Here is a 12,883-nt window from a genome sequence, read left to right as displayed (position 1 = left end):
CTCCACAATGAGGCCCTCGGGTGTAAGGTTTTAGTAAAAAAAAATCCAGGTAACCAGAGGCAGTTCTGAGTCGCTGGCCTATTAGTTTGCTAACTGGTGAGCATGATCGGTTTTCACCATGTAACCATTAAGGTGTTGGTAAAGGGCTTGTTAAAGCAACAATGGCTCTGGGGATAGAATACTTGAGAACATTTGACTTTGTTTTGATTGGGGCAACACTAGCGCCTCAGCTTCCCTCTTGACTAACTCTGCAAACAAAGAATTTTCTTCCATTGGTAGTACATGTATTAAGTCCAGCTCACTTTGAGCAGATGGGTTCAAGCACCTATTTTTTGTAGATCTAGGCATAACCAATCAATCAGGAGTTTGTTTAGTGTGGCTACTCACCCGTGAGGTAATCAAGGCGCTCGGGGGGGGGGGGGGCTGCTGATCCGTCTGGGCATGGAGGTTCAGTCGAAGGTCTTGAGATCCTTCCAGAATTGTGTCAGCAACGGGGATTGTCTGAGGTGGAGGGGCAGTTATAATGCATTGACAGTATAACAAGAGTGGAGCAGCTTCCCTCTTCATCATAACTATCCTGGAGGATATACATTGATCCTGCATAGGGTCAGAATCAGAGGCATAAATACAATGGAGCCTCTGTTGTAAATTGCATCAGAGTATGTTTCTGATTTGAACCAAGCTGAATGACTAGTTGTGCTTTCGTAATTTCATTAGGGGACCTCGGTCTGGCTTAGGCAGTGGTTGGTTAGGAGATTTGATGCATGTGTTTGCACCAGGTCGCCCATTGGCACTCAAGGTAAGTGCATTGGGAACAGGTATAGATCTTGGAGCTGGTGCAGATGACTCCATCAGATCCAGTACTGGCCTGGAATGGTGCCCCAAAGGGGCATAGGGCAATAGGGGAGCACCCATCAGAAGTAACCTGGCTGGAGGCATCTCACATCGACCCTCTCCATGTATGAATTTGTCCATTCCCCTGCTCCATATGCAATTTGACTTCTGACTTGCCTCGAAGAACTTCAGGCAGGCCTTGTTGCAATGTTTTGTTGCCATACCAGCTACCTCTAGATTGCCTTTAGTCACATGATTAGGTGCAGTTGGCCTTTGTGTATTCCTCCAAGACAGTCACACAAAAGGGGGACAGGGTGTTGGTAGAACTAGCCATCCTGGCATGATGGTCCATCCCAATAGGATGTGACCTGTGACCATGGTAAGGAGGAAGGAAATATCACACATCCGTGGGAGGAAAACTCTAGAAGTTTCTTCCACTCCAAAGTCTGCAACAGCTTTAAAAATAGGACCCTCAGACCCACTCTTTATAAAATTAATGGTCCTGTAGATACTACTGAAGAAGGACTACCCTGCTACAAAAGGACTGCCCTGCTGCCATATAACTGCCCTTCTCTTTGGGAAGGAAGACTAAACCTACTTCCTCCATCTCAGGCAATGACTCTAAGGGTTAGCTGGCTACCTTCCTGTTCTGAGCTACAGGGACACAACAAAATCAAGAGGCCTCCCTGCAACTGCCCAGCTGACCTGCTCCAGCTGGACCTGCCTGAGCCCTGCTGGCCCCTGCTAGAGTGAGTCCCTGATCCCAAAGTGCCCTTTTCTGAATGAGGAAAAATCCTGAAGTTTTGGGCTTTTCACAACTGCAAACAAGCCTGTTCATGCGAGATCTGAGCTCCGATGACGACCACCAACGCAAAGCTCTGGAGGACCAAACTCTTCACGCAACATTAATCGCCAGCGATGACCGGCAACATGAGATCTGCCTTTCATGCTACAACATCAACAGCTCGTGCTGGCCGCCAAAGCAAGTCTCCAGCAAAGACCATCCATGATGCCTGACAGGATGTTCGCGCTACAGCGACGGCCATCCACGAAGCCAGGACTGCTCCTCACACTACAGTGGTGACCATCAGCGATGCTCTCCCTTATTCTTGCAGCCTCCTCCTCCGCAATCTGAACTCTTCGTTTCCAGACTTTGAGAGGGTAACTTTCAGCGGGACTAGCTTGGTCCCTGCGGCGGCTCCTCCGGTATGTCGCTGGAGCGTAGCTCCCTCTGCCAGCCTCAAAACTTGTAAAATAAAATGATATTAAAGCAGGTTTATTATAGTTTTAGTTTTCAGGCTCTAAGGGCCAGCGAGTCTTGGGGGCGGGGCCATCACAAGGGCAGTGATGAGAGGGAGTAATGGGCACGGCTATTAGATCAGTGAGCATGTCGTCTGGCCGGCCATGTCAGGACGGCCAAACCGACATGTGCACAGAGCTGTCTCTAACCCGGCTGCGTTGGCGTGTTAGAGACAGCAAGCACAGGTACCAGTCTGTCTGAGAGCACAAATTCACGGCACTCAGGCCATTCCTAAAGCAGGCCTTCAAGCATGACAGCAGCATTAGGATTGGCCGCAGGGGACACTGGGAGCCTGTGTGCTGCACAAAGGACACAAAGCAGAAGAGCGTCGGGTGGCAGGTTAGTTCTTTTTTCCCTTTTTTTAATGTTTTCTTCGTTTACCCCGCCCCTTCTCTCGCACACCAGCCGCTACTGCTCTCTGTATCCGGCCCACGCTACATCGTGGACGGCATGAATTCATGATTTTTCCCTGGTCTAGCATGACCAGATAACCACGAGTGGTGCTTTTAGGCACTATACATTTTGGAATTGCATATACCAGATTCTACTGATTGGATTGTTGTAGTCTTGGTGTTAATAATTCATTACATTTTACTTTATTTTTCTAAATTGGTGTGGGACTTGTGTTGTATTTTCACTTTATTTCTGTTTCAGTGCTGCATAAGTATTTTACACATTGCATCTAAGTTAAACCTGACTGCTTTTGTGCCAAGCTACCAGAAGGTTACACACGTTAAAATGCTGACTTTTGTGTTTCATCCTAGCAAGGATTGTGGCTGTTACCCACAATTTCTCACACTAGCACAGTGTAAAAATGTTTAAGGGTCAATCGGACCAATGAAAGTTGGAAGCAGAACTCTAGATCCCTGTGGGAAAGCATATAAAGAAAAGAACCAACATCAGCACACACAGTTGTAGTGCTGTTCTAATAATCATGCGTTTTTTCTTCAAGGAAACCCGCTTCAGGAATCATATATGCTGCTTTCTTAGGTAAAGTAACAAATATAAATGTACATTTACTCATGGCAATGTGACAATTAAGTCTGCTTGAAAATATTCATGTATTTCTGTATGGAATGATTTTACTTTTCTAGTTATTGCTTTAAATAATGAACAAAATGTCATAGAAGCGGATCACATCATTTCTTGCTTATTGTTTTTAGACAATAGGCAAGGCTTTATAGAGTGCAAGTACGTGAAAGGTTGCAAGGCCTTGTTTATTCTGAAAATGTTCAACAATGTATCAACTACGAGAGAGAGTGTAATGAGCTTGAGAATGACCGAGAATAACCTCAACCCAGAGATTGGAGATGGAAGGGTCATACTGAGCTTCCTACGCTGAATGCTGGTGGGAGGTGCTTCCTGCCTTCACTTGGCAGCTTACCTGCCTGCCTGCTGACACAGATGAGAATAGCAGATTCTGCTACTGTGCTATACTTGGGTTCTATTGTTCAGAAGGGGTATTCAGGAATGAAATCACCTTATCAACTCAAAGTAGACTGCTTCTGGTGCTTAGCTAGTCATAAGAAAGAGGGGTATTGATATCAGTAAGCTTTACGATATAATAAAAAGGTTCCAATATGTTTTTATTATTCATCCTCCTGATAAGTATTATTGCCAAGAATTTGCTTCTTATTATAATAGTTACCATTCACATTGTATGCACTAGGCAGTGGCGTAACAAAACTTGAGGGCCTCTGCAAGGTACCTAGTGGGCCCCACTCCTCTCTTAATAAGGAGCTCTTAGGTCAGGGTACTATTCTGAGGCGGCCCCTGGAGCTTGGGAGCCCCTGGAGCTTGAGTGCCCCCGCACCGCAGGCCCTATGTTACGCCACAGGTGCTAGGATGGGGTTTTGATTTTAAATAAATCTTAAAAATATATTCCTCGTTTTAGTGTTCTTAAGTGTGCCTTTCCATAGTGGCAGAGTTTGGCTTCCACTAACTATCACTATTTAATATCTCAAAAGATTCATTGCTACCCAAAATGTATCTCATGCAAATTATGCTCATTGGATTGCTGGGTAGTTCCAGTCCATCTGGCCTTCTATCTCAGGTTGCTACGTTGACAAAGTTCTTTATGCTAGTGAATCTAGTAAGCCTATTACCGGAAAGAAATCCAGATAACATAGCAGTGCTTTTATGAGACTCCACTCCATCACTTTTGGTGTGGTGCAGTCAAGGCAAAGCCTTATGGCACCACCTGCCGGCTCTCAGGAACACTGCAGTGAAGGATTCCAGAACAATGCTGTCACCTAGGAATATTCAAAAGGTGTGGAATCTGCAGTTCGAAGTATCCATCAGACTTTAGATATCACTTCAGAAGAAAATCTTTACCAAAACCCAAAGACAATAAGTTATGATTTGACTGTCAAGTACAAAAACTAAATTACCCTGCTGAAATTAACCTTTTACGGTAGAGACAACCATTTATGCAACAATGAGAGGAAATGGTAGACAAGATTCTTCTAGATAACACTATAATGATGCACTATTTGAAAAACACTGAGACGTTGCCACATTAATAAGACATCTACCCTTTTGGACCGGCTGGCCAGGTCGCTCCCCTCATAACAAGCATCCAGGAAGTACTTGCATTTGTAAGCTTCCGCCAAAGGTTTAACGATTGCTTTCCATATTAATCCGCTGGCCAAATAAAGCAGACCTGTCCATGATTGCAGAAAATAAAAAAGTTCCAAATAATAGGCTATTAATCATAAACAAGCAGAGAACATTAAAAAGTGAAAATATTTTTTATTGCTCTTGCTCACTGCATCTGGCAGTGGTGCCATTTACGGATAGACAGTCAAAGCAACCAGTTAGGGTTATTGCTTCTCTCTATAGGGTGCTTTGCAATCCCTGTGGTCCCAATGAAATAATTGGAGATTCTTCAAAAGTTGATTCGAAAGACGTACCGCTGAAAAGTGAGCAGTGTCTTTCGAATCAAACCGCGCCAAAATACAGTTTTTTGATTTTTTTTCCAGATTCACACATATTTTGGACCAGAGGGCTGATTAATGACCACATTAACGGGTCACAGCTCTCTAAACACCGGCATTTATTTCTGGGTAAAGTGGGAGGCTGTTCAGCCACCACGCCCTTTAATTATGGATTATAGAACAAAGCCGAAACTTTATTCCCATCATTCCTGAAGGGTCATTCATCTTTATACCAAATGTCCTGAAGATGGTCTAGCGGATATATACAACTTTAGACCAAAAAGTCGACAACCATTTTTTTTTTGTATTATTGGATTGAAGGCAAGGTTGTCTGTTTAGTCGGTCACATTTCCCTATGAATATTTGTAAAAGGTGTTCACAATTGTAACAATTAAGTATTTGTAACATCATATCATTGTAATTTATGGTTGCATTGTGTTTTCTATGGAATATTTTTTTATCTTTTTGTACCCTTTTCAATTTTTTGGGAATATAAATTTATTCTTTGAATACATATACCCGTGTTAATAATTTCTTTGAATATTTGTTCATACGCAATACATCAGAATTGTATCCGAAAGAACTAAATTGCAAGCTACTTGATAAAGTTTGCTAACATTGAATGCAGAAATGAATGTGAATATATTGTCTAGCAAATCGCTTGCAGGCACACATACCTGCTAAGACCTGGAAGAGGGGCACTGACCTTGGAGGGGGCGCTGTGTTTAGCAATAACTTTCGATTTAAAGCACCTGCAGCAGAGTTCCTTGTCCTTCGAGCTTTCAGGCAGCAATAAAAATGCCTAGATAACTCTTGTGATTAATGTTCCTGCTAGAGAGAGAGAGATCCGAGTTTTGTCTGGAGGCTGTCTTACACCTTATACTAACTTGAGAAGGAGCATTTTACAAAAATAAAAGTAAAAAAGTAGCGCAGAGAAAGGCACCTTTGCAGGGAGGTAGCGAGGGAATCAGAGGAGGTGGTCATGGCAGGGGATGCCAAAAAAGATTGTCGCACTGGGCACCACAAGGTCTAAAGCTGGCCCTGAATGCCCACATTGTAGTTTAGAAGCATACTGGAATCTATTCAAACAAGAACATAAAGATGCACTCTTTCACTTACTCTTCAATGCTTTTATAAACGCGTCCCAAATCACATAGAATGGGAATATTGCCATACATTTAGTGCAAATATCAATGACTGTGCCCTATTTGAATTTTTGCTAAGTGCGAGTTGCATGCTTGTTTCTGGGCCGAGTCATAAAAGCATGGAACAGTACATAAAAGTACTCGTATAGTACCACTTGAGGTACTCGCATGCTTTGTGAACCTGCCCCATAATCCTAGCTCAGTATCAATTTGCCTTTCTAACACCCGAGTCATGGAAATGCAGTGTTCAAACCATAATCATCTACTGCAAGCTATTTATATTAGATTTCCCAACTGTTCTCACCTGATCTTCAGTATGAACATACTCGTTCATTTAAACCAAGCATAAACTTGGAAATGTTGCTTCTTGGTTCTTGTAGTAACAGCACACTTTGGCTGGATACATTGATCTAAACACACACACAAACAGAGGGAGGTGGCCCTGTTTGGCCAACGTATTGTTCTCGCACAGAGTGAAATAGCCAGTATGCCCTGGTCCCTAAGGCAAGCAAGTGAAATATGACACAGCGCCCCCCCTTTCAGTATTGAAATAGCACCATTACTGGAATGCAGTGGGCCCCTCAGAATCTCTGCGCCCGATACCACTGGGATTGCTGCACTGCTGATAGCTACACTCCTTGACCCACCTTAATTACAAGTAAGAACTACAAAGTTTCTGCAGGTGGCACTTAATCCTGCCTCGGTTAGGCTAGAAACAGAATCACCAGCTTGGTTGTGTCAGAAGGTCGCCCTCTGCTGACGCTGTTTGCACTGCCTGGGACTGGTGGTATGGCAAAAAAAAAAAAAAACAACAGTACCCCCCACGCATGCCAGGCCTACTTATGGAGGTCTCTCTGTGAAAAAGGACAACGTAGGCTAGCTTTTTGTGGCAGCATGGCATGAGAAGTCAGCCAACATTCTGTCTTTTTGAATTAAAGTGCTCCTGTGATGCAGTGATCACACTCTAGGAAAATGTTCTATCCATGCGGCAGGGATCTCTGAGGAAGCAGTAGAGGCTAGGCCTCAGGCAGCAGAGGCTAGGCCTCAGGTAGCACAGCCTCCCACCAGCATGCCTGCTACCTCTAAATAAAGTCCACAGTACCACGGCTGGGCAGGTCTTTTATTCCATCAGGCATTTCCCCGGTGGAATGGAAGTCCTTGGAGCTGGCTTTTAAAGCCCAAGGCTGCTCCTAGTGCCTCTGTCACTTTCTCCAGATGCCCGAGGCAAATTGCAGCAGGTACAGGGTGGATTCAAGAGAGACAGAGGGAATGGGAAAGGTAAAAGGAAAGTGAAGAGATGAGAGAGAGAATGGAATGGATCGCGTGAGGAATCTAAAGGAGCGGGGGGGCGGGGGGTAGGGAGGATTGAGCATTTTTCCCAGTGCTGCCTTACATGGTCCAAAAGTCACAATCTTTTTTTTTATTATTCAGGATTGAAGTTGTGATGGGTCTCTCTTTACCCAACACTTAAAAAGATGCCAAATGAAAACATTCTCAGTTTTGTCTGTTGGAAACATTTAGACTTACTTTGAGGCATTCATGGGATCGATTTCAGACTAGTCCTGAGTAATACTGGATGTGGACCTGTTCAATCGTTATTTTGGCTTTTATCACTACTATATAAGCTAATGCAATATATGTTCCACCTGTTTGTTCCAGTTATACATATAAAATATTGTTCACATGCGAAGAAATCATAAGCGTACCTAATGGTACATGGTTTGCCACCTTACGTTAGCTTCAGGACACTGCTTGTAGCACCCGCTTAGATATGTAAATGCATTTGTATTTATATAGCAATATACAGAAACAACAAAGGAGCGTCACCATTAGAGTGACTGCAAGACAAAATGGTTAGTCTGTCAGGATCTTCTGGGTCCGGCGAAGGGGTTGTGCAGGTGCTATAACGGGTGCTTAGCAAAGGAGGCATTGTGCCCATGGTGCTTAGAACTGTAGCGCCCCCCAATAAACTCGGTTACACTCTAATTGTCGGAATCTTAGAAACCGTGTAATTTTTAATTTTTTTCACACAAGGAACCCAGGTTAGGGTGGGCCTTAGCGCGCCCATACCGCCGGGTTTCGCACACAACACTAATCACTTTGGTCCTGACGAATGCCTGTTTAATTTCAACACATAGGCTGAAACATGTTGACCTGGAATCTATGACATAATATCGACAGACAGAATATCTACATACAAAAATATCGACAAAAAAATATCGAAGTCAAAAATATCGGAGTTATATCTTCATAAAGGTAAGTACAAAAATATCGAAAATTTAATATCGTAGTACAAAAATATCGAAATTAAAAATATCGTTTTTTAAATGTACTAATAATAATGTAAAAATAATTTAAAAATACATATAATTTTACAAATATTAAATAAAAACATTAAAACATTAAAAAAATTATAACTAATACATATACATTTAAAATAAATTAAAAACTCTACATATAAATTAATATATATACGTACCCCACATATTGCAACAGTAGGAAAATCGTTGGATAGCGTAGGGGTAAAAATTACTATTCCCACTCCAGAGGGTGCAACAGTAGGGAAAGCGTTTGATAGCGTAGGGGTTTAAATTACTATTCCCACTCCAGAGGGTGCAACAGTAGGGAAAGCGTTGGTTAGCGTAGGGGTAAAAATTACGATTCCCACTCCAGAGGGTGCAACAGTAGGGAAAGAGTTGAATAGCGTAGGGGTTTAAATTACTATTTCCACTCCAGAGGGTGCAACAGTAGGGAAAGCGTTGGATAGCGTAGGGGTAAAAATTACTATTCCTACTCCAGAGAGTGCAACAGTAGGGAAAGCATTGGATAGCGTAGGGGTCAAAATTACTATTCCCACTCCAGAGGGTGCAACAGTAGGGAAAGCGTTGGATAGCGTAGTGGTTTAAATTACTATTCCCACTCCAGAGGGTGCAACAGTAGGGAAAGCGTTGGATAGCGTAGTGGTAAAAATTACTATTCCCACTCCAGAGGGTGCAACAGTAGGGAAAGCGTTGGATAGCGTAGGGGTAACAATTACTATTCCCACTCCAGAGGGTGCAACAGTAGGGAAAGCGTTGGATAGCGTAGGGGTTTAAATTACTATTCCCACTCCAGAGGGTGCAACAGTAGGGAAAGCGTTGGATAGCGTAGGGGTAAAAATTACTATTCCTACTCCAGAGAGTGCAACAGTAGGGAAAGCGTTGGATAGCGTAGGGGTCAAAATTACTATTCCCACTCCAAAGGGTGCAACACTAGGGAAAGCGTTGGATAGCGTAGGGGTAAAAATTACTATTCCCACTCCAGAGAGTGCAACAGTAGGGAAAGCGTTGGATAGCATGGGGGTAAAAATTACTTAAATACAAAGAATGTTGTGTTGTTCCTAAAGAAAGATAGAGGTATAATTACAGTCTACAGTGCAAGAGGATTAGAACAGGGTAGCCAGGTGGTCACCCTGGGAATCCATTTTGTTGGATTTAATGCCCTCACACACCCTTTCAGGTGTCATGCTTCATCATTTGGGCCTGCTCCTCGTTGGGTCGGCGGTGCAATACCCAACGGGCAACACCTCATAGAGGGGCTCTTTGGCGGAGATCTTTTTCCAACTGCCGTATAGATGAAGTGCGGGTATGGGGCCAGGATTCAGGGTAGACGTGACCATGTGAGTTAAAATAAAGCTAGTGGTACCAAGGGCACTTTATTCAGGAGGGCCACTGCTTTAGTTAAAAACAATCTCCTAGAGGAGAGTAGTGGAAAATGATGTTTCCCACTCTCATCTGGAATATGTTAGAGTCCGGTCAAAATGTTTCTCGCTGCTCTAAAATTAATTAAGCGATTCTTCAGGATCAGGGGGACTAATTTAGCAAGTATCTAGGGGTATATGTAACTGTCTACACTATTACCACACGGTATGGTGTATGTAAGCTCGTTTGGCTACCATCCTAGTGGGTGAAGGGAAGAGCAATGGTATATTACCCTTCTTCGGGTTGTGATCGTTAATACCTAAAGTTAAAAACAATCAGACAACGACAGTGTCCAGCGGGTAAAGCTTCAGGGAGATCTTCCACCACAATGTTGGTCAATGCCTGAGCTGCATTAATCGCACCTACCCATCGCCGCCTCCAACCGGTTCCAGCGGCGATGGGAAGGGTGCGATTAATGCAGCTCAGGCATTGACCAACATTGTGGTGGAAGATCTCCCTGAAGCTTTACCCGCTGGACACTGTCGTTGTCTGATTGTTTTTAACTTTAGGTATTAACGATCACAACCCGAAGAAGGGTAATATACCATTGCTCTTCCCTTCACCCACTAGGATGGTAGCCAAACGAGCTTACATACACCATACTGTGTGGTAATAGTGTAGACAGTTACATATACCCCTAGATACTTGCTAAATTAGTCCCCCTGGTCCTGAAGAATCGCTTAATAAATTTTAGAGCAGCGAGAAACATGTTGACCGGACTCTAACATATTCCAGATGAGAGTGGGAAACATCATTTTCCACTACTCTCCTCTAGGAGATTGTTTTTAACTAAAGCAGTGGCCCTCCTGAATAAAGTGTCCTTGGTACCACTAGCTTTATTTTAACTCACATGGTCACGTCTACCCTGAATCCTGGCCCCATACCCGCACTTCATCTATACGGCAGTTGGAAAAAGATCTCCGCCAAAGAGCCCCTCTATGAGGTGTTGCCCGTTGGGTATTGCACCGCCGACCCAACGAGGAGCAGGCCCAAATGATGAAGCATGACACCTGAAAGGGTATGTGAGGGCATTAAATCCAACAAAATGGATTCCCAGGGTGACCACCTGGCTACCCTGTTCTAATCCGCTTGCACTGTAGACTGTAATTATACCTCTATCTTTCTTTAGGAACAACACAACATTCTTTGTATTTACGTATATTTTGGGCACGTCGTGGTTGGACCTTCTGCCCCTGTGAGAGCAGTAACAGCCCCAGACTCCTTTTTGATACCAGGTAAAAATTACTTCCCACACTACTCCCCCTTTAACACACAACACACAACACATACAAAAAAAAAATATTATACATTTCTATTAATCAATTAATATTACTAAATTGATGTAATTATAAATGAACTAATTAACACATATTAATTACTAATTAATTAACAATAAATACCAACAAATAAATACAATCCCTTTAATTAATTACATTTAATTATATCACACCCTATCCCCCGATAAACACACAACCCACTACACAAATAAATCACATCATTTAATCACTTAATTATTAATTACCAATTAATTATTCATTAACAATAACAAATACATTAAATATATTAGCACATTACCTCTAATTAATGTAATTAAATAATTAATATTATTTAATTACCAATTCATTATTAATTAACAACAAAAAATTAAATATATTAGCACATTAACTCTAATTAAGTTAATTTACTAATTAATATTATTTATTTACCAATTAATTATTAATTACAATTATTTACAAAAATATATTAATTAATTAATTATTAATAAATTACTTCCCACCCTATTCCCCTATAAACCCACAACCCGCTCTGATACTAAAACGCAAAATGTAAACAAATTTACTAATTTTCAAACATACATTACAAAACATATTTAACAAACATATAAACAACATAATAAAAAAAATAAAAGTAAACAAAATTTCGATATTAGTAAATTTCGATATTAGTAACATACATACCTTAACAAAACGATATTCTGTCTGTCGATATTTTGGACATCGATATTCTATACCATCGAAATTAAAACATCGATATTATTGTATATCGATATTTTAATTTCGATATTTTGTCTCACTACCGTTGACCTGATCACTGCACTTAAGGATAATCTCGTATTTATAATCCTGGTCCTTTATCCTCTCACTGTTTTTACTCTGTCCAATTGGCAAAATTAATAAAAGATTTTTTTGACCTAATTGTGACATTTTAACCTTTCACTTTCACAAACCAAGAACCAGCTCCGCAGTAACTCTGGCGTCGCAGCACACTGGGGAGGCATTCGGTCACTCCCGGTGGGGCCCTATGATGAAGCATGTCGCCAACAAATGGCGAGTGAAGGCCTTCCTCAATAACCTAACAAGGTTTCATTTATAACTACCATAGATTGTGTACCGTTTTCACTTGCTGACAGACTAACCATTTTGTCTTGCAGTCACTCTAATGGGGACGCTCCTTTGTTGTTTCTGTATGTTTAACCCAGGGGAATAGGAGCGTCTCTTTCCCTTCCCTTACTCTCTTGTTGTTCCAAGTGTATTTATATAGCACCTTCTACCCAGAGGTCTCGTAGCGCTGTATTCATACCGCTGTGGAACCCTTCCTGGCTTTCCTGTGAAATGTCTACTCCTGGGCACCCCCAAGGTGAAGCCAGGCATCTAAGCGCTTCTGGGGCCGTTGTGGAGATTAAGCAAGCTATTGCCCAGAGTCACAGAGTGGGACCCATGATTAGACTAGGCACCGAGGCGAGAATTATCAGGTCCGGGGAAATTGTGTCCAAGAGCTGCCGAGGCGGGACTTGAACCCTGGTCCCAGGCCAGACCTCTGCATCAGGGTCTGCCGCTCTAACCATTGAGCCACACATCTCCACTCTGCCGCTCTAACCATTGAGCCACATAACACTTGAGAAATGCTCACTCAACACTAGGTTTATTA

General features: G+C 42.4%; 1 protein-coding gene across 2 annotated transcripts in view; it reads right to left on the bottom strand.

The window, feature by feature from the left end:
• OCA2 (OCA2 melanosomal transmembrane protein) overlaps positions 1 to 12,883 on the bottom strand; it is a 1,149,362-nt gene that overhangs the window by 639,613 nt on the left and 496,866 nt on the right. The window lies entirely within an intron of this gene.

The sequence above is a fragment of the Lissotriton helveticus genome, chromosome 8, assembly GCF_964261635.1.
Source record: "Lissotriton helveticus chromosome 8, aLisHel1.1, whole genome shotgun sequence".
In the NCBI taxonomy this organism is placed as follows: domain Eukaryota; kingdom Metazoa; phylum Chordata; class Amphibia; order Caudata; family Salamandridae; genus Lissotriton; species Lissotriton helveticus.
This window is presented reverse-complemented; position numbering and strand designations above follow the sequence as displayed.